Source organism: Heterodontus francisci, chromosome 2, assembly GCF_036365525.1.
Source record: "Heterodontus francisci isolate sHetFra1 chromosome 2, sHetFra1.hap1, whole genome shotgun sequence".
NCBI lineage: Eukaryota > Metazoa > Chordata > Chondrichthyes > Heterodontiformes > Heterodontidae > Heterodontus > Heterodontus francisci.
In genome coordinates, this window is record NC_090372.1 from 192,641,099 (window position 1) to 192,659,984 (window position 18,886).

The 18,886-nt window shown below is 41.8% G+C and overlaps 1 protein-coding gene across 7 annotated transcripts in view; it reads right to left on the reverse strand.

The window, feature by feature from the left end:
* zmynd11 (zinc finger, MYND-type containing 11) overlaps nt 1–18,886 on the reverse strand; it is a 231,668-nt gene that overhangs the window by 189,875 nt on the left and 22,907 nt on the right. Inside the window, exon 1 of one of the 7 annotated variants that reach the window (XM_068014981.1) lies at nt 14,951–15,028. The exons of the other annotated variants lie outside the window; for them this stretch is intronic. The gene's annotated coding sequence lies outside the window, so the exon portion shown is untranslated. Of the gene's footprint in view, nt 1–14,950; nt 15,029–18,886 lie in introns of those variants that run through there. 7 annotated transcript variants of the gene reach the window in all.

Consider the following 18,886-nt stretch of genomic DNA (forward strand, 5'->3'; position numbering starts at 1 on the left):
TCAAGGGGTCTGGCTATGATCACTGAACAGTGTGCTGGCCCTATTCTTCATATTCAGGTTCTCTGCAGAATAAGAAAAGATTGTTATTAGCACAATGGATGGGGCTAGAAGACACAGGCAGTCCAAAGCTATTCATCTCAAAACAACTGTCTTGGATATTTCTTGAACAATTGCAATTTCTTGGGATAATGGAGAATGGTTCAGAGACCAATGCACAAGAACATTCAACTTGAAGGAATTTACAATGGCAACCACATCAAAAATCCTATGATTCACAAATAGCCTGGATACCAGCAGGAGCAAGTATCTTGCGGTATCACTTGATATGTCCAACAAAACAACATCACATCGAACCTGGAAGGATCTCCTGTGACTATGCCTGCAGCTGCAATTTTGGTAGTTGATGATAGTTCAGCTTTCAAAGAATGACATTGCTAGTTATCCAGTTAAGGTTAAATATACAGCTTCTGCATTTTCAGAAATACTGCCACCACAGATAGGCATATGAAGAATGTGCTGGATGTTGCCAGTAATTTTGCTTACTTGCTGAGTATCAGAACTAAGCTGAGTGCCAAATTGAAAGGTTGGTGGCCGATGTTGGAGAAGGTTACAAGAGTCCTGGGGTACCATGAGGCCATCTGTCTGACCATACAAGATAGGGCAGCTGGTGCATCTTTCTAGAAATATGCCTGAATCTTCCTTGCTAATCTCCAATTTCAGATGTGGTTTGCAGCTGAGCATATATATCTTTACATAAACAAAACCCAAGCTGTCTCTGCCCCTGAAAGAAATCAAGTTTGGCCATTGTTGTTACAAGTTGAGAGAGTATTAAAATAAATTTGGTACATTAATTACTTTGATATTAGATTTGAGAGAAACATGCATATTTGGTTGGTAAAAGAATCAGTCCAACTGGGCCAATGAGAATGCAGCCTAGCAAGCCAACAGGTGGGCTAAAAAGATGAGCTGGTGACCTACACAGTCTGTCTTACCTCCAGTCTTTTCCTCACCGACCGAAACAGAAGAATAAAATTACAAAGGGTATATAGTTTGTTGTGTGAATGAGAATCACAATGCTAATTTTTGTTTTGACAAAATGGTACAATGTCACTAATGGCAAAAGAACCAAAGGGGAGATGAGAATTTTTTTTTTTAAAAACACAGCAAGTTGTGATGATCTGGAATGCACTGCCTGAAACTGTGGTGGCATGGAAGCAAATTCAATAGTAAGTTTCAAAACGGAATTGGATATATACCTGAAAAGGAAAAAAATGCAGGGCTGTGGGACTAACTGGTAATTCTTTTGAAGAGCCACCTCAGGCATGATGGGAAAATGGCCTCCTTCTATGCCATATGATTCTAATTGTAATGAGATTGAACACAATTAGATGATGTTCCTGAAAATAAAATTTGCGAAAGAAGGATTCAAGTGTGAAACAAAAGCCATTCAAGATGTTCAACACAAAAATGAACACCTGGTAAAACCAGTGCTCAACTTTTACTCTAAAATTACTGGTTTCAGAACAAACCAACTTTTTTCCCCACTAGAAATAAATAAAAAGATAAAAGAACAAAAATATGGAAATGCCAGAATTTACTGTAGTTTTATTACTTATTTCACCACAAGACCTCGAAAGAAGTAATTTTGAAAACATACTGCTCCTACATAGAGGCAATTTGAAAATCATATACAGGACAGATGGTGCCTGCTATTAGTAAAATTGATATATCTATGTAAGGATTAGAAGGCTGCTTTACCCTTTGTACACTGTTAGACAAAAACACCATGCTTGTTTTTAAAACAATTGGTTGTCTTTTACGCAGCTTAATTGGCAGAAAATTAAATTGTCTGGAAAGGGGCACGAGTTACTGCACAAAGAGAGTTTTTAATGATACACCAGGGACTGCTAGTGTACAAAGGCCACATGAATAGTTCTTCAAAAAAAATTCTTGTCAAATATTTTTAAACCAAGGCATATACTGCATATGCTTTAAAATAATGTATTAATGAACTGGAATCCAAACTGATCAGTTAAAAGGTTTACACTCTGAGAGGCACCGAATATTCCAGTGCTGACATGTCCTTTAGTCATAAATGCTCCAATCTCAATATGTATTTGCATAGCTATCATAAAATCATCCAATAGTACAGCACAGAAGGAGGCCAATCAGCCCACTGATTTTGTGCCTGCTTTTTTAAAGATCAATCTAGTTGTTTCCCCCCACCACTCTTTCCCCAAATCCCTGCCATGTTTTCTCCTTCAAATGTTTGTCCAATTCCCTTTTGAAAGCTACCATTCAATCTGTATCCACCACTTCGGACAGCACATTCCAAACCCTAACCACTCGTTGCGTAAAAAAGTTTATCCTCATGTCACCTCTGGTTCTTTTAATAATCACCTTAAATCTGTGCCCTCTGGTGGTCAACCTTTCAACCACTGGAAATAGTTTTTATTTATTCTATCTAAACCCTTCATCATTTTAAACACCTCTACCAAAACTCCTCTTGGCCTTCTCTGCTATAAGGAGAACAACCCCAGCTTCTCCAGTCTATCCACATAACAGTAATATTTCATCCCTGGAACCATTCTAGTAAATCAAAGAACAAAGAACTGTACAGCACAGGAACAGGCCATTCGGCCCTCCAAGCCTGCGCCGATCTTGATCCCTGCCGAAACTAAAACCTTCTGCACTTCTGGGGACCGTATCCCTCTATTCCCATCCTATTCATGTATTTGTCAAGATACCTCTTAAACGTCGCTATCGTACCTGCTTCCACCACCTCCCCCGGCAGCAACTTCCAGGCACTCACCACCCTCTGTGTAAAAAAACTTGCCTCGCACATCCCCTCTAAACTTTGCCCCTCGCACCTTAAACCTATGTCCCCTAGTAACTGACTCTTCCACCCTGGGAAAAAGCTTCTGACTATCCACTCTGTCCATGCCGCTCATAACTTTGTAAACCTCTATCATGTCGCCCCTCCATCTCCGTCGTTCCAGTGAAAACAATCAGAGTTTATCCAACCTCTCCTCATAGCTAATGCCCTCCAGACCAGGCAACATCCTGGTAAACCTCCTCTGTACCCTCTCCAAAGCCTCCACGTCCTTCTGGTAATGTGGCGACCAGAATTGCACGCAATATTCTAAGTGTGGCCTAACTAAAGTTCAGTACAGCTGCAGCATGACTTGCCAATTTTTATACTCTATGCCCCGACCGATGAAGGCAAGCATGCCGTATGCCTTCTTGACTACCTTATCCACCGTCAGTGACCTGTGGACCCGTACGCCCAGTTCTCTCTGCCTGTCAATACTCCTGAGGGTTCTGCCATTTACTGTATACTTCCCACCTGCATTTGCCCTTCCAAAATGCATTATCTCACATTTATCCGGATTAAACTCCATCTGCCATTTCTCCGCCCATGTCTCCAACCGATCTATATCCTGCTGTATCCTCTGACAATCCTCATCACTATCCGCTACTCCACCAACCTTTGTGTTGTCCGCAAACTTACTAATCAGATCAGCTACATTTTCCTCCAAATCATTTATATATACTACAAACAGCAAAGGTCCCAGCACTGATCTCTGCGGAACACCACTAGTCACATCCCTCCATTCAGAAAAGCACCCTTCCACTGCTACCCTCTGTCTTCTATGACTGAGCCAGTTCTGTATCCATCTTGCCAGCTCACCTCTAATCCCGTGTGACGTCACCTTTTGCACCAGTCTGCCATGAGGGACCTTGTCAAAGGCTTTACTGAAGTCCATATAGATAACATCCACTGCCCTTCCTTCATCAATCATCTTCGTCACTTCCTCAAAAAACTCAATCAAATTAGTGAGACACGAGCTCCCCTTTACACCTTCTCCTGTCTTCAAGTCCTTCCTAAAACATTGTGCCCAAAATTGGGCACAATATTTCAGCTGGGGCCAAACTAGTGTTTTATATAGGTCTAGCATAACTTCCTGGCTTTTGTACTCTTATAAAACCAGAATTCCCTATGCTTTATTAACTGCTTTGTTAACCTGTCATACCCCCAAAGATTTGTGCACAAACATCCGCAGATCTCTCTGTTCTTCCACTCCCTTTAAAATTGTATCATTTAGCTTGTTGAATATACATTAGAAATTGTGTAATTCAGACTTCTCTCAGATGTATCAGTAAGCATTGCTAGAAAAACTTCCCATCAATATTTAGAAAGGTTTAAACTAGAACAGTGCTGAACTCCAAGAGATCACAGATAACATTTGCTGATAACACTACTTTATGACCGCTGTGTTATGCCATGGAACATAATGCATAATACGACTGATCTCCCATGGCTTTGCTTGTGAGAAAATCAACTATTACTGTATTGCTTTTCTTGCCTCATTGTCTTCATCTTCCACCTTTTTTCTAATTTCTTTCTTTGTTCCTATCTCATTCTTTCTGGAAGTCTCTGCTCCTTTCTACCACTTGTCCTTTATACATTTTCAATGTTTGTGTGTGACCTTCATACCTGCTCCTTTATGGAGGGATAGATACTTATCCATTATTTATTTTTAAGGCCTAGGGTATGCACAGAGATGGGAGACAACATGTTCTGTATTGGGGAAGGGTACAAAAGAGATCAACAGTTAACTGAGAGATAGTGGGATGAGGATTAACCACAGGCTGAAGGAAACAAGAGGTTGGGTTTATATTACAGGCAGGAGCTACATCTGGAGAAAAAAAGGGAGGGAGCCTTATCCGGAAACAATTGTGGAAGGTCTGGTGTGAGAATTTTGTCTGGAGCACTTTGGTTCAAGCAAGTGAAGCTAGTAACAGGAGCAGGTGGCGATCGGGTAAGCTCAGAAACACTCAAACTGGGTGAGTGAACACACAGGCTGAAAAATACATGGCAGGCAAATAGGCAAAAAAATGTGAACCATGTGCAAATGTGATGCAAACTTGCATACAGAAAAGTGATAGACAGACAAACCTGCATGATATCACTTGGATGATTTGGCTGTGATGGAAACAACTGATTTATAACATCTACAGTACTCAATAGCTTTTATTCAGCAGTTAGCTGGCTATGGCAAACAACTTTTAAAATGTTTTCTGTACTTTCGTCCGAAACAGTATCAAATCTCCTGTTAATGCCTTCACACAAATCCCAAGAAAATGGAAGTTTTGTTGCAAGCATCTCCAACTGAAAACATGATTGAAATTACACTCTTTCCTTGGGCTAATGAATTATGACAAAAGTTCATTCCAAACCAGTTAATCACAGCTAGTCCATTATAATGTCCAGCTTCCCTCAAGGCAACTTACTGTGCCTCCCAACAGTGTCATGTGCAAACTTCCAAGTTATTCATATATATGGTGAAAAGCTGAGCCCAAGTGTGGGGAATAACACTTGTCACATCCCACCAATCAGAATGAACCCTTGATAGCTACTCTATCTCATATCTCCCAAACCGATTACTGACCTATGTCACAAGGTTACCTTCAGTTCTGTGCGCTCTCATTTTTGCAAATAATCTCTTATGCAAAAGCATATCACCTTATTTGTGCATTTCTCTCCTCCCTTTGGCTGCCCATGATCACAGGGCATTCAGCTGCCTTGAATATACTCTAATTCCTCCTTTTTAATCGACCAAATTTTTGGTTACTTCTAACTCTACTACTACAGTTCAATGTTCATTCCTTTATTAGAGGAGCGCAGATATCTTGGAGGAAATTAGAGATAGGGAGGGGCCAAGCCAATGAGGGATTTGAGAAGAAGGATGAGAATTTGAACTGGGAGTCAGTGTAGGTCAGTGAGCAACGGGGTAATGGGTGAATGGCATTTGGTGAGAGTTAGGACATGGGCAGCAGAGTTTTGGATGACAAGTTTTCAACGGCAGAGTGTGGGAGACCGGCCAGGAATGCATTAGAATAGTCAAGTCTGGAAGTGGCAAGGGCATGGATGAAGATTCCAGCAGTGGAAGAGCTGAGGCAGGGGTGGAGACAGGCCAAGTTACAGAGATGGAAATAGGCGGTCTTAGTGACGTCGCGGAAATGTAGTTGAAAGCTCATCTCTGGGTCAAATGACACTGAGGTTGTGAACCGTCTCGCTCGGCCTCAGACAGGGAGAGGGATGAAATTGGTGGCAAGTGAGCAGAGTTTTTGGTGGGGACCGAAGACAATGACTTCAGTCTTCTCAATATTTAATTAGAGGAAATGCCTGCTCATCCACTACTGGATGTCAGATAAGCAGTCTGACAATTTAGAGACACTGGAGGGATCGAAAGAGGTGGTGGTGAGGTCAAGCTGGGTGTCTTCAGCATACATGTGGAAACGGACATAGAATCTCAGAAATTTACATCGTGGAAGGAGGCCATTTGGCCAACCGTGTACGAATCGGCCGACAAGTAGCCATCCAGCCAAATCCCACTTTTCAGCTCTTGTTCCGTAGCTTTGTAGGTTACAGCACTTCAGGCGCATATCCAAGTACTTTTTAAACGTTATGAGGTTTCTGCCTCTACCACCCTTTCAGGCGGTGACATCATGTTTTCGGAGGTGTCGCCAAGGGCAGCATGTAGATGAGAAATAGGAAGGGTCCAAGGATAGATCCTTGGGGGACATCAGAGATAACAGGAATGGGAAGAGAAGACACTGATGGTAATTCTCTGGCCACATTCGATAGGTAACAATGGAACCAAGCGAGTGCAATCTCATCCAGCGGGACAACGTTGGAGGAGGATATTTGTGACTGAGAAGAACCATTTCGGTACTGTGGCGGGGTGGAAACCTGATTGGAGGGATTCAAACATGGAGTTCAGGAAAGATGGGCACGAATTTGGAAGGCGACAACACATTCAAGGATTTTGGAGAGGTAAGAGAGGTAGAGATGAGGTGGTAGTTTGCAAGGACGGATTGGTCAAGGGGTTAAATGAAAAGCTTGAATCGGAAACATGTTTGCTGGTCACGTTTGGGATTTTAACATTTACCATATGCCATAGAATTGCCCATTTTAGAAGGGCAAACAGTGTCAACCTGCTATAAGTTCAGAAAATTCCTGGATATGTGCTCAAGACTACAGCAACAGGTCCAGGTTAAGTTTGCAGTCGGGTTACAATTAGGAACATCCTTATTGCAGTGAATGGAGTGGCCTGAAGTTACACATATGCCATTTATAATCACCAGTGCAAACATTAACAAAATTATTTTTTTCATCTCATGCTTTACCCGAACAACTGATTTCGACTAGAGTTTTCTGTTTACAGCAAGGAATTTACAAAATGTATGAAACATAATGTGATATGACATTACCTCATCCTCAGTTTATCATCCCAGGTCAAATGGAGAAGCAAAAAACTGGCATGGCTTACAAATGAATAGTAGCCAACTTGGCAAGAAACTAAAGTGCACCCATAGAACTGTCCACCAGCAAGGAACCAATTCATTCAGAAGGGGATAAAATTGCCAAGTAAAGAAATTAGATTTCTACCGGCTGTAATTTGAAAGGTTGGGGGTGGGGGAAGAAGGGGGAGAGAAAGGAAAATCCAGAAGAAACATTTTCACAGTCATGTCAATGTACATTCCCAGACAGTTACACATAAATATTAACTAAAGCTGATTTTTGAAGTCTGTAATCATAGAAAGCAACGAGAAGAAATAGAATGGAGCTAGTGTAAAATTGAGAAAAAGAGATAGTATTGAAGAATAACATTGGGAGCAATATACAAATAGACAAATGAAAACTTAGAAAACACAAGGAATTGTTCCAACTTCCAGTATTATCATGTGCAGTGTCACAAGCATAAGAAAAACTAATATTCTGACAATTATTAAAACCCAGTATTAAATACAAGCCTGAAATCTTGCCGTCGTAGATTTTAATATTCATAAATCTCTGAATATCCAAGGTCAGAAGACGACAAGTTAAGGCAGACTAATTTTTTTTTAAATGATAAAACCACATGCTTTCTAAATGACAACCAAAAGTAGGAGGGTCCTGGACACAAAAAATGCATGTTTTTAAATACATATTTAAACTCATAGGTGAAAGAATATCGGCTCTCAAGATTTTGCAGTAACAACAATGGTGAGGTTATTAGGGCTCTCCATTATTATGGGGTAAATCGGACAGCAGCTTCTGGCATCCACACATGCACAGTCAAACGCAGAAAGCTGGAAGGTACTGTCAGATACCCTGCTCCTTCACAGCATGCGTTGTTACAGTCCTCGCCAATTGTTGAATCGATCAATTGATTCAGCATTGAAATGACTGCAACAGCATGAACTTTTTGCCGTGTGGAATTCGTGGGCAAATAAAGATGGCTGAAGAAGTTAGGGCTGATGCATTCAGAACTAGGCAAGCGTTTAAATTGCATAAGTGATAATTGCCGAACAACTTCTCTGGCCCTGAAAAATTAAATTTTACTAATGTTGTATTTCATTCCCTCAGAAGGAAAATAGTGTTGGAGATTTTTTTTTTTCACTCTTTCTGTCTGTCTTCATCTCTTCCTTAAACCAGTTGCTATTTCCCAATCTTTATTTTGCTTTCTGTACATCATTTAAATCGAATTTACATTGCTTAATACTTCCTGATTTGGACTCTGCATGCTTCAGTGAGGATTCTTCTATCTGATTGGTTGAAGAGCCTCACTGTTTCTTGTCCTGCTCACAGATGCCGCTGATTCACTGTAAAAGAAATCTACGCTGCAAAGCTTGCAAAACTCTGGGGAAAACTAACAGTGAGGTGAACTGCCATTCCTTTTTTGCCAACAGCAAGCTCCGGGCCATTGTCTCTGTTTCTCTACAGCCAGGAACAAAGAGAAAGCCTCTCGTACTGTAAATAAAAGACAGAACATCTTTATTGCAGTAAGTTTGACTGCAGTGGCCTGCTCTAAAAATGCACTTCTGAACATTTTCATATATATTTGACATGGTATCACCATACCGTAATGTTTCCTTCCTACCACTAGTTCTGCACTTTGCCTCCTTTCTTACATAGAATTAAGGAGCCAACTCAGTCTCTTTACTGCATTTCAAACATCCCGCAAACAACAAAGACATACTCAGTAAATTTTTTGGTAATCAAAGGATTCTTACTGACAAACTACTGACTATATTCTGTTACAATTCATTTTAAAGATCCATCAACTCATTTGCTGCTGAGAGCGCTCATTTGGCAATGCACATCGAGCCAGTATAAAAGCAGTACATCCCCCATGTGCTTAGAACAAAAAGATATGCTGTTATATTTAACTGTAAAATATTTTGTGACCCCATAATTCTTAAGTAACCATTGTTTTTATAACTTAAACATATTGAGCTGTTTTAGGGTAGGTGGTGCCATAGTGGTAATGTCATTGGACTAGTAATCCAGAGGCCTAGCAATGCTCTGGGGACATGGGATCGAATCCTACCAGAACAGATGGTGACATCTGAATTCAATTAATAAATCTGGAATTATAACCAATCTAATGGTGACCATGAAACCATTGTCAATTATTGTCAAAAACCCATCTGATTCACTAATGTCCTTATAGGGAAGGAAATCTGTCGTCCTCACCTGGTCTGACCTACATGTGATTCCAGATCCACAGCAATGTGGTTGACTATTAAATGGCCACTGAAATGGCCTAGCAAGCCATTCTGCTGAAGAGGAATTTGGTGTACCTACACCCCAAGACTGAAATGGTTCAAGAAGACAGCTCACCACTACCTTCTCAAGGTCAGTTAGTAATGGGCAATAAATGCTGGTCTAGCCAGCAATGCCCACATCCCATGAAAGATTAAAAAAATGCTTGTGCTATTAAATGAAAATAAATCCCATCACTTCCCCAGCAGAATAAAAACGTCCCACAGCATAGAGTACAAATCCAGGAAATGGTACATTCCAAATTAGAGCAGGCATTAAATTTTTTAGAATACATACTGAGCAATATCATGAGTCGGGAGTGCTTATTAAATTCATCACAGAAAAAGCTGAACCAATTCCGAAAGACCTTAGGAGCAATCAAGGTAATTTAAAAAGTGTTTTTGCTGGTTGTTTAATTCTGCACTATTTGGCATGCTATGTAGGAATACTACAGGAGTGTTAATATTTATCTATCTCTGGTCATATCATTTATAGTATTTGCAGGGCTGCGGGGTTCGAGCAGAGGAGTGGGACTGACTGGATTGCTCCGTGGAGAGCCAGCATGGACTCAATGGGCCGAATGGCCTCCTTCTATGCTGTAAATGACTCTATGACTAAGATTTGAAATTGTGATCCAATAAGGTATTTACTTTGTTCAATTAAACATACAACCAATCTTGATATACTCATTGCTCTACTTCTATGCATTATGTTGGAACAGGCGCAAAGCAAGTTTTATCCAAGGTCTGGACCATGGGAAATGACCACCTGTTTAACCTAAACAAATAAAAACTCAAGACTGCAGCAATTTTAAAAGATACTGGTAGATCTCTCATGGCATTGCTCAGGAGGTAACTTGGGACTTCGGGAGTATGGTCGCTGATATTTACTGTTGTCTTGCTGCAGCCTAAATTAAGAGGTGTGACAACTTTAAAAGATGTGACTTAACATGGTAATGTTAACATGTTAATCATATGCAAAGTACAAATGTGCAGTGAGGCGGTGTTAGGACATAATCCTTTCCTCTAAAGAAGTCTCAATTTAATTTGGATCATTGATGTTCCTTTTGTATTATGGCACTGCTTTCAATCGATATGGCTCCACAACTGCAGTAGTTCCTTTTGTTGTCACATACACCGAAGGCAAATGTGGCAACAAAGCAGCAATCGTACATGTGCAAAATGCTCAACTCTTGTGCACATTACAGAGCCACGGTTTACAGGGAGACTTTTACCATTCCTGTCGAAGTATACTGCTGGCCTGTATGCAGGGGCTATGGTCAAAAACAAGGTGAGAGATGGAGTACATTTAGTACTAGTGGCACCCTGGAAATCTACAGCCCAAGAAGGATTTCAGTCTCTTCAGTGGCACTGGCTGGGTCACCTATCCTATAAAGTTGCCATTAATGGCATTCTTTTCATCAAAGCAACCCGATACCAATTGCATCATCTGACACTCCAGTGCAGTACTGAGCGAGTGCTGCGCTTTCAGAGATACCAGGTTTCGTCAGAGCACCCGCCCCACCATCCTTTCAGGTGTGCATAAAAGATCCCACAGCTCTCTTCGAAGAACAAGGGTGTTCTCCCTTGTGCCCTGGTCAATACTTATCCCATGATCAACATCAGCAAATCAGATTATTGGGTCATTAGCACACTGCTGTTTGTGGGAGCTTGCTGTGCGCAAACTGGCTGCCTTGTTTTCTACATTAGAACAGTAAGTTACATTTCAAAAGTAGTTCACTGGTTGCAAAGCACTTTGTCATGTTCAGAGGTCATGAACGATGTTGCAGAAATGCAAGTTCTTTCTATGGGATAAAGAAATCATTAAGCAGTGACCAAGCAGCTCCAAGTCATAAGAACGTAAGAAATGGGAGCGGGAGTAGATCATACGGCCCCTAAAGCCTGCTCTGCCATTCAATACGATCATGGCTTATCTTCTGCCTCAACTCCACCTTTCCACCTGCTCCCCATATCCTTCGATTCCTTGAGAGATCTCTATTTATCCCAGCCTTGAATATATTCAACAATGGAGCATCCACAACCCTCTGAGATAGAAAATTCTAAAGATTCCAAACCCTCTAAGTGAAGACATTTCTCCTCATCTCATTACTAAATAACTGACCCCTTATCCTGAGACTGTGCCATCCCGCCATGTTCTAGATTCCCCAGCCAGGGGAAACAATCTCTCAGTGTCTACCCTGTATATTCAATGAGATCACTTTTCACTCTTCTAAACTCCAGAAAGTATAGGCTCAATTTACCAATTTACTCAGCCTATCATCCCAGGAACCAATTGAGTGAAACTTCACTGTACTGCCTTCAAGGCAAGTATATCCTTCCTTAGATATGGAGACCAAAACTGTGCACAGTACTCCAGGTGTGGTCTTACTAAAGCCCTATACAACTGTAACAAGACTTCCTTGCTCTTGTACTCCAATCCGCTTGCAATAAAGGTCAACATGCTATTTGCCATCCTAATTGATTGTCCAGTGGTCATGAAAGGTGTTGTATAAATGCAAGTTCTTTCTATGGGATAAAGGAACCATTAAGCAGTGACCAAGCAGTTCCAAGGCATAAGAATGTAAAAAATTGGAGTAGACCATATGGCCCTCGAGCCTTCTCCGCCATTCAGCACAATCACGGCTAATCTTCTGCCTCAACTCCACTTTTCTGTCCACTCTCCATGTCCCTTGATTCCCTGCATGCTAACTTTGTGTTCCTTGTATGAGCACACCAAAGTCTGTCTGAACATCAACATTTAGAGGTTTTAAAAAAAAATATTCTGCTTTTCCATTCATATTTCCAAAGTGAATAACCTCACACCTTCCCACATTATACTCCATCTGCCTCTTTGGTGCCCATTCACTTAACCTGTCCATATCTCTTTACAGCTTACATTCCCAGGTAGCTTTGTATAGTCAGCAAGCATGGATACATTACTCTTGGTCTCTTCATCCAAGTCATTAATATAGATTTGTAAATAGCTGAGGCCCCAGCACCGATTCTTGCAGCATTCCCCAGTCACAGCCTTCCAACTTGAAAAACGCCCCATTTATCCCTGATGAAACGGACGATAGTAGTTCAGCAATTACAGTTCAGTAGTTGAAGCATCAAACTCCTCTTCCTTCCAGCGATGAACACAGATGATCAACAAATAGCTTTTTTTTAAAAAAAAAAATCTGACTTACTTTTCAGAATTCTGAGAAATAACAGGATTTAAATAGACTGAGGGAGAATTGTCCTACTTCTTTCATGTGCCAGAACAGACTGTGTATGTCAACGGTCTCTGCAAAGCCAGTTTTTCAAAGTTAAACAGCAACATTGTATGTCCTGTTCTCCCTCTCTGTATGGCTGTATCCAGGGCAACCAAGATGCACTTTCCAGTAACTTCTGAAGCTGGCTGCCTTAAAGAAGTACTGATCTCTTACAGCCTTAAAGGCACACCGCATATTTCCCGAAAAAAAAAACAGGATCATAATATAGCATGCTGCTTCCACTGTTTAGCATGCATGCAGTCCTGCATTGCAGCTTCACCAGGTTGGCACCTCTTTTTATTTGAGGTATGCCACTCTTGGCATGCTCTCCTTCCTACACTCCTTAATAAACCAGGGTTGGCCTCCTAACTTGATAGTAATGGTAGAGTGAAGGATAGGCTGGGCCATGAGGTTACAGATTGTGGTGGAATATAATTCTGTTGCTGTTGATGACCCACAGTACCTCATGGATGCTGAATTGAGATGCTGGATTGTTCTGAATCTATCCCATTTAGCACGGTGGCAGTGCTACAAAACACAACGGAGCGTGTCCTCAACTAATAAATTTGTCAAATACGATCTCCCTTTCGAAAAACCATGATGACTCTGTCTAATCATCCTATGATTATCACACACCAGAGCCAATCCTCCATGGTCGCTGAATCAAAATCCAGAAAATCCCTACCTAACATCACCATGGAAGAACCTCCACCACATGGACCATAGCAGTTCAGGAAGGCAGCCCGCCACCACCGTCTCAAGGACAACTAGGCATGGGCAATAAATGTTGGTATTGCTAGCAATTACTATATCCCAAGAATGATTTTTTAAAACATGTGTGGCATTACATTTTCTCGTGCAGAAACAGCCCAGGAACATTCACAATCATCTTTAAATGGAATCACAAAACTCAAATACATCTCAATATAAAGGGTGGATTCCAGAACACTAGCAGCAATGAAAAACCAGGCATATGTTGCACCTGCACAACTCTATAAAAGCAGCTACTGTAATTTTCACTGCTCGATATTGGGTCCATAGAGACATGCATTGCAGAAAACACATTGCTGCCCTGAACAGGTGAACTAGTATGCAACCAATCCATGGTAGAAAACACTGGAAGACAAGGCAAAAACACACTGATCTGGTACTGTGCATGATGAAAAGAGTAATAACACTTTGTCTGTACTATAGTGTTGCTGCCAGTGCAGCTCTACACCATGATCAATTAACTCTTATGCTTGCTATACACCCAGTCATCCTCAGTAAGTGGAAAATGAAACATGATTATTTCAAATGCAAACATCTTGATAAATTCAAGTTTACAGATTACACCGATAACACAAGCCAACAAAATCTCCCATTCTGAAGTCTGAGGATGCGAGCAACGATCAGATAAAATTGAGCTATGCAATTACCACTCAGGAAGTTTTACTGATCAGGGGTGTGTGTGATGTGTGTGTGTATATATATATATATATATATATATATATATATATATATATATATATATATATATATATATATATATATATATGTGTGTGTCTGTAAAAAAAAAGACATTTACACACACTATTACTTTGCAACCTCAATGTTTTAAAAAAAAAAAGCAGAAAATATCTTTGAAAAAATATCCAGACTTTAGAAAAGCCTTTTGATCTAGTAAGATACTTTTTAGAAGGCAAGAGGGGGCTAAATTCCTTACTTTCAAAAAAATTCTCGATGAACTTTAAAATGGTTTTCTACAACCAAATAATTCAACACACTTGGATGCTGCACTAAAGCTCCTTTCAAGTCTGACAATGATAGAGGACCCAAAACCAATTTCACAACTATGGCAAAAGGACAGACATGAGTGCAATACTCCTGTTTCTAAATTGACACAATCAATTCCAAAGTTACTAGTACAGGAAGACCGAACATGAAAACAGGCAGGAAATGACTAGCACGTCAGTGTGAGATGACCAGCAAGAAAACAACTTCACTGCCTCAATTAAAATCTATACCTAAAAAACTAGAACATATACCAAGACAAACAAAGGCAATTTAGCTGATCACATTTATTCCATCATTTAGCAGCATTGACTAAAAGGCCTACTCACATCATTTCATTCTTCATTGTGACGAAGAGCAAAGGCCATAAAACGCAGACATTCTTCAGTCTTCCACAGGCTTCAAGCATGACCACATTGGTTAACAAGCAAATGCACCAACGAACTTTGTCACAGTCTTGAGAACTGAAAGCACTGCATCTAAGAATGTGCAGATTCAGTCACAGTGAGCTGCGGTCTGTTGATTCTAACCTTCAACTACAACATACCAACTTTTGAGTACAGTGAAAGTTGTAAATTGGAGACACCTATGCAATGATCATCATATTGTACAGTGGTAGCCGGGGGTGTGTGGGGGGGGCGGTGTACAAAGATAGGCATCAGTTGACCGGATAGGATTTTTCATATGAAACTGAGATAATTCATGAATTTCATCTGGTAATTAGTACCGTACTAATAAATTCATGCAAAACCTATTAAATGATAATTTATTTTCATACAAATAAACTGCATACTATACATTCATTATTGAAGAGTCACGAAACAAGACAGCCAGTGATTGATGCTTGGACAGTACGGGCTTTTGGCTCCATGTAGCAGTCTGTTGCGCTAATGTGGGAAAACAATATGTCGTAGCCTTTGCACAAGGCAAATAACTGGATCTTAGATATTACTGAAAATACTTCTTGGAATGTGGAAATTTCCAGATTCCAAGTTGGGTGCTTGCGCCTCTTCTGGGTCATAACTGTCGTCAACATCAGACTGGAATTTGGGCCAGCGTAGGAGTCAATAAAATCTTGATGCCAGGACTTGATCAAGGATTCCTCACGAGGAACTTCATTGTCAAAAGAAACAAACTCCTCTATGACATGGGCAGGTGGAGGGAGGACAGCAAGGGAGAGCAATCAGGTTTGGCAGGTGCCTCTCCAACACAACACAAGCAAGAGGAGCAGAAGTAGACCATGTAGCTCGTCAAGCCTGCTCCACCATTCATACGATCATGTCTGATCTTAGGCTTCATCTCCACATTCCCCTGCTCACCATATTCCTTGATGGGAAAGCTGTAGTTGGCAAAGCACTTAGTAACAGTGGAGGCAACCCACCGGCAGACATCAAGCATGTTGACTTAGCAGACAATTTTACTGACAGGTGATGAGGATTGCAGGATGGATGCAGAGTGTGAATCAACCTTGGTGATGAGTTCAGCAGACTCTTGCAGTAGTAAGTTTTGAGTGTCTTTATTATGCCTTAGAAACATAGAAAATAGGAGCAGGAGCAGGCCATTCAGCCCTTTGAGCCTGCTCCACCATTCATTATGATCATGGCTGATCATCCAACTCAGTAACCTGTTCCCGCTTTCGCCCTATACCCTTTGATCCCTTTAGACCCAACAGCTATATCTAACTCCTTCTTGAAAACATACAATGTTTTGGCCTCAACTGCTTTCTGTGGTAGTGAATTTTAGTTTACCATCACACTGAAGAGTGCCTGCAGAGTCTCATCGACAGGTTTGCGGCTGCCTGCAATGAATTTGGCCTAACCATCAGCCTCAAGAAAATGAACATCATGGGGCAGGACGTCAGAAATGCTCCATCCATCAATATTGGCGACCACGCTCTGGAAGTGGTTCAAGAGTTCACCTACCTAGGCTCAACTATCACCAGTAACCTGTCTCTAGATGCAGAAATCAACAAGCGCATGGGTAAGGCTTCCACTGCTATGTCCAGACTGGCCAAGAGAGTGTGGGAAAATGGCGCAATGACATGGAACACAAAAGTCTGAGTGTATCAGGCCTGTGTCCTCAGTACCTTGCTCTATGGCAGCGAGGCCTGGACAACGTATGCCAGCCAAGAGCGACGTCTCAATTCATTCCATCTTCGCTGCCTCCGGAGTATACTTGGCATCAGGTGGCAGGACCGTATCTCCAACACAGAAGTCCTCGAGGCGGCCAACATCCCCAGCTTGTACACACTACTGAGTCAGCGGCGCTTGAGATGGCTTGGCCACGTGAGCCGCATGGAAGATGGCAGGATCCCCAAAGACACATTGTACAGCGAGCTCGCCACTGGTATCAGACCCACCGGTCGTCCATGTCTCCGCTTTAAAGACGCCTGCAAACGCGACATGAAATCCTGTGACATTGATCACAAGTCGTGGGAGTCAGTTGCCAGCGTTCGCCAGAGCTGGCTGGCAGCCATGAAGACGGGGCTAAAATGTGGCGGGTCGAAGAGACTTAGTAGTTGGCAGGAAAAAAGACAGAGGCGCAAGGGGAGAGCCAACTGTGCAACAGCCCCGACAAACAAATTTCTCCGCAGCACCTGTGGAAGAGCCTGTCACTCTAGAATTGGCCTTTATAGCCACTCCAGGCGCTGCTTCACAAACTACTGACCACCTCCAGGCGCGTATCCATTGTCTCTCGAGATAAGGAGGCCCAAAAGAAAGAAGAAGAATTCCACAGGTTCACCACTCTCTGGGTGAAGAAATTTCTCCTCCTGTCAGTCCTGAAAGGTTTACCCTATATCCTTAGACTATGATCCTGGTTCTGGACTCCCCCACCATCGGGAACATCCTTCCTGCATCTACCCTGTCAAGTCCTGTTAGAATTTTATAGGTTTCTATGAGATCCCCCCTCACTCTTCTGAACTCCAGCGAATATAATCCTAACCGAATCAATCTCTCCTCATATGTCAGTCCCGCCATCTCAGGAATCAGTGTGGTAAACCTTCACTGCACTCCCTCTATAGCAAGAATATCCTTCCTCAGATAAGGAGACCAAAACTGCACACAATATTCCAGGTGTGGTCTCACCAAGGCCCTGTATCATTGCAGCAAGACATCCCTGCTCCTGTACTTGAATCCTCTTGCTATGAAGGTCAACATACCATTTGCCTTTTTTACCACCTGTTGCACCTACATGCTTACCTTCAGCGACTTGTGTACGAAAACACCCAGGTCTCACTGCATATTCCCCTCTCTCGGTTTATAGCCATTCAGATAACAATTTGCCTTCCTGTTTTTGCTACCAAAGTGGATAACCTCACATTCATCCACATTATACTGCATCTGCCATGCATTAGGCCACTCACTCAACTTGTCCAAATCACCCTGAAGCCTCTCTGCATCTTTCTCACAAGTCACCCTCCCACCCAGTTTTGTGTCATTTGCAAATTTGGAGATATTACATTTAGTTCCCTTATCTAAATCATTAATATATATTGTGAATAGCTGGGGTCCTAGCACCGATCCCTGCAGTTTCCTGCAGTCACTGCCTGCCATTCGGAAAAAGACCCATTTATCCCTACTCTGTTTCCTGTCTGCCAACCAATTTTCTATCCATCGCAATACACTACCCCCAATCCCATGCGCTTTAATTTTACATGCTAATCTCTTATGTGGGACTTTGTCGAAAGCCTTCTGAAAGTCCAAATAAACCACATCCACTGACTCCCCCCCATCAACTCTACTGGTTACATCCTTGAAGAATTCTAGCAGATTGTCAAGCATGATTTCCCTTTCGTAAATCCATGCTGACTCTGCCCGATTCTACCACTGCTCTCCAAGTGCTCTGCTATAAAATCTTTGATAATGCACTCTAGAATTTTCCCCACGACTGACGTCAGGCTGACTGGTCTATAATTTCCTGCTTTCTCTCTACCTCCCTTTTTAAATTGTGGGGTTACATTAGCTACCCTCCAATCTGTAGGAACTGTGCCAGAGTCTACAGAATCTTGGAAGATTACCACCAATACATCCACTATTTCTAGGGCCACTTCCTTAAGTACTCTGTGATGCATACCATCAGGCCCTGGGGATTTATCGGCCTTCAATCCCATCAATTTCCCCAACACCATTTCTCCACTAATACTTGGTGGTTGTAAAGGTGGATTAAGTCCAGGTTACGAAAGCACCTGGGCTTAGTAGCACAGACAATGACCAGAGGCTTAGTGAACTCCCACACAACTTTGCGGCAGCGAGCAGCTGCAAAGT